Here is a 4242-nt window from a genome sequence, read left to right as displayed (position 1 = left end):
TATTCCAAGTATATTTGTAGATAGTACAATGATAGTTAAGAACCAGTCTTAACCGAGTACTGAAGTCTTAGATAAGGGTAAACAAATTGTCACTACCATTCTAAAGGAAAAGGGTAAAGAAGAAGCAAAAGCAATTGATCTAGATGAGGATATAGTTATTCCAAATTGGGATATCTCTACCCTCGGCCCTGATCAAATGGATACCATAGGTGAACTACTAAAGAAGAGAGCTAAGCAACAGAAACTTAGAGAATAAAAGAAGAAAGAAAATCAAGTTCTTGAAGACATAAAGAGCATATTTATTGATGCTCTGAGTATTGAGGTCGATGGCAAACAACCCATTCTAGACCAGTTAGAAAAAAATGTTCACAAATATAATGAAGACTTGAATGGACAGGATAAATTGCTACAAAGAGCTAAAAGAAAATTTGAAAATAGAGTGTTGGAACAAGTTGCACAGACAAGTAACATAGATCAAGTAGACTTATCTACTTTTCTTAGTTCTTTAGAAACATTTGTTAGTAATTTTGTTTCATTATTTGTCAAACTAAGTGACACATCTATCTTCACAAAGGAGACCAAGGATAAACTATCCATGATAGATGAAGATATGAAGGCAAGTGCACACCAGCTATCACTTGACCCAAGTCATAGTTCTACACATTATTCAAAGATCAGATATCTGACAAATCTGTAGGTAGAGTCATTGAAGGAAGGAGCCATAATCTATGCCACACTTACAAAAAAAATCAAGGGATGATTCTTCCAAACATGGATGCATTACAGAAACACATTGCACATGAAAATACACTCATCCATGATAACAACTTCTCCATGGCTGATCACATGATGGAATTATCAATAGAAGTTTAGATTGCACTGCATGCAAGTAAGGTATTACATGAGAATTGGGATGAGACTATGGTACTACTTCTAAAGGTAAATTTTGAATTCTTGTCACATTTTGGTATTAACATATAGATATTATACACCTTTGGCATTTATGTCAAAAGGGGGGAGAAATTATATGAAGAAGGGAGAGAAGTAATATGCATATAAAGAGAGAGAAGATATTGTAGAAGGAGGAAAAGTATACTATACTCCAATTGTATGTATATAGGAGAGATATATGTATGGGGGAGTAGTATAGTAGTATGTAGATAAGCAGAATATATCTTTACAAAAGCAATTTAGAAAATTTAGAAAAATAGAGTATATTACCGAGCCATGACAACTACAAGTCAAAAGTGAGTTGAAGACACAAAATGATGATAAAAGAAGTTTTGACTTATAGTTTTGAATGATCAGATTTTTTTATTTTGATAAGTGTTTTTGTAAGTAATGCCAAAGGAGGAGATTGTTGACATTAAGGTCAATTTTTCTATCAATGACTCAACACTTAGTCAAAATGGTTACACTACTACCGAGCACTACAGTTGCTACCAAGCTTAACAATCAGTTTATAGTGTTAACCAAGTTATTCAGTTGTTCTTGAGCCAAGTAGTTAGAATATAGTGTCTACCGAGCACTTGAGTCAGTTTGTAGTGTTTTTCAAGCTACAAAGTGCTTACCAAGCTTCAGAGACAAAGTTCAATGCAAACCAAGCATAGCAGAGGCTATTGAGCCATTCAATGGAAGTGAAGAAGATCATAGTGTTAACCAAGCTCTGTAGTGTTAACCAACTTCTACAGTGACTACCGAGCTCACAGTGTTAATAATGTGAATCTAGTGTTGACCGAGTCATGCAGTGTCAACCAAGTGATTCAGTAGCTATCGAGTTTCTCAGTGTTCACTGAGTCACATAGTGTTGACCGAGTTTGAGCACTTGGAAGTGATTAGTATGGACTGAGCTTTAAGTTCAATCGAGTGCCAAAGTTTATTGAGCATTGATAGTGTTTTTCATGTATCAGAATATCACTGAGTTTGTCTTCAGAACCTGAGTTACAATAGTTGGGTTGACTTTGTGAATTATGAAAAAATTGGTATTGTAGCCGACTCCAGTAAGTTGTGATTTGGATTGGTATATATGTAATGCATTGTATCATATCTAAAGAATAATGTGAAAAGGATATGATGAGTAGGAGTGTGAATTGAGGAGGCTACAAGAAATATAAGGGACACCAAAGATTTATATATCGCAGTCAGATCATCATTGTAATTCAAGGAATCTCATTTAGAAAATTAGAGTTGCAAATCAGAGATCAACCATTGGTTCATCCTAATAGGTGCATCAGTCAAATCCTTTAACAAGGTAGACTTATAGTCTTTTGCTAAATCTCTTAACCGAGTGCATACTTCATTGTATGTTTGTAAATCCTTTAACAAGGTGGACCTCATAGTCCTTTATAGCTCCTAATAGGGTAGATCACTAGAAGTGATCAATTATAAGCCTTAATAGATTAACTTTATACTACAATACTAAAGTTTGTGGGTATCATGCCCACCCTAGTTTTACTTTATAATTGGAAAGTTTTTGGATCACCATATCTTGTATCAAAGTGTTATGAATATTTCATTGCTTTCATTCTTTCATACATGGAATTAGATCAAAATATTATATGAAGGATTAATTGGTAAAGTAATATAAAGTTTTATTGGTTCTTGATTCACCCCTCTCAGTAACCTTGCCTATCTTATATTTCCAACAAGTGCTCCTTTTCCACACTCACTAGAGAATCATATCTCCTTTGTGAGATACAACTTCTCACATCAAATTTTTTGCTTCTCTTAAAGACTTCAGGTTGCATCAAAACTATTTTATTTAGGGTATTATCAACATGCATAGCAGATAGGGGATTTGGATGTGATTCATCCTTTATATCTCAATTTGAGAAGCCTATTTCACCATTTGGGATGTGAGAGCTAGTAGCAATTAACCCTCCTAATTGACCTTTTTGGATTTAACTCACAAACTTCTTAAACAAGGGCCCAATCAAATAACACTATTGGATACCCTTTTAATTGTTGCAAGAAATATTTCAAAATTTTACTTGAGCTTTTTCATTGACCAAATCATCCCTATAGTACCCAATTTAGGCCTAATTAGGAAACTAGACTTGGTTTACAAAGAAAACCTTCATCAATCAAACTTTCCTACCAATTTTCCTATTGAAAGATCTCTACACAACCATAAGAACAATAGATCCACCATTAAATCACACCCACACGTGCGCGCACACGCACACACACACACACACAAAAGATTCAATTTATCTAGTTACTTATGTTTACCAAGTCTACCCACCGGAAGGCCCAACAATGATAGGAAAGGGGTGGTAGAATTGTAGGGCATATGCATATAGAGACCTAGGTGGAAAGGAACTACCTACAGTTGGGGTGGGAGGCCCCTACAAGTGAATCTAGTTCTGTATAGAAGATGAGCTCATGATGGATGGACGGGCAACAACCCACATCCATAATTAGATGGGTTATGATTCTAATACCCATCTCCTAGATACGTCTTAACAACTTGTGTGTGTGTGTGTGTGTGTGTGTTTATAAATATACATATATGTGTATATATATATGTATGTATGTACATACATATATATGTATACACACACACACATATCTATACACATGTATAATAAACTGAGAGTAATTTATGAGTGTGCTTATTTTCTTCAAATTGTAAGATTTGTGTATGGGTTAGGGTTGATGAAAAAAGGGACCTCAAGAAGGATTACTCTTAGCATACTAGATGTGTGTGTGTGTGGACATGACACAATATGGAAGACATTGCATTTTAAATAGGTGGTGTAAGGGTTATTGTTATAGTTAGTGTTTTTGTTATTTTTAGTTCTATTATCATGGTTGAGGTTAGTGATAGCATTGTGGTATATATTATTGTTATGTAACAATTAGGTGCCTCAAGAAGGATTACTCTCACCATATTATATATGTACATATCTATATATGTATACATACATACATATATATACATACATATACGTGCATACATATATATACATATATGTATATATATGTGTGTGTGTGTGTGTGTATGTATACATATATAGATATGTATGTATGTATGTATATGTGTATATATATGTATATATATGTATGTATATATGTGTGTGTGTGTGTATGTATATATAGTATATATACACATATATACATACATATATACATACATACATATATATGTATGTATGTATATATGTATGTATATATGTGTGTGTGTATACACACACACACACACACACACACACACACACACACACATATTCTTGACACAAT

This window comes from Cupressus sempervirens, chromosome 4 (assembly GCF_028749045.1).
Source record: "Cupressus sempervirens isolate cs-2001-9-10 chromosome 4, ASM2874904v1, whole genome shotgun sequence".
NCBI classification, from domain to species: Eukaryota; Viridiplantae; Streptophyta; class Pinopsida; order Cupressales; family Cupressaceae; genus Cupressus; species Cupressus sempervirens.
Note: the sequence above shows the minus strand (reverse complement) of the source record.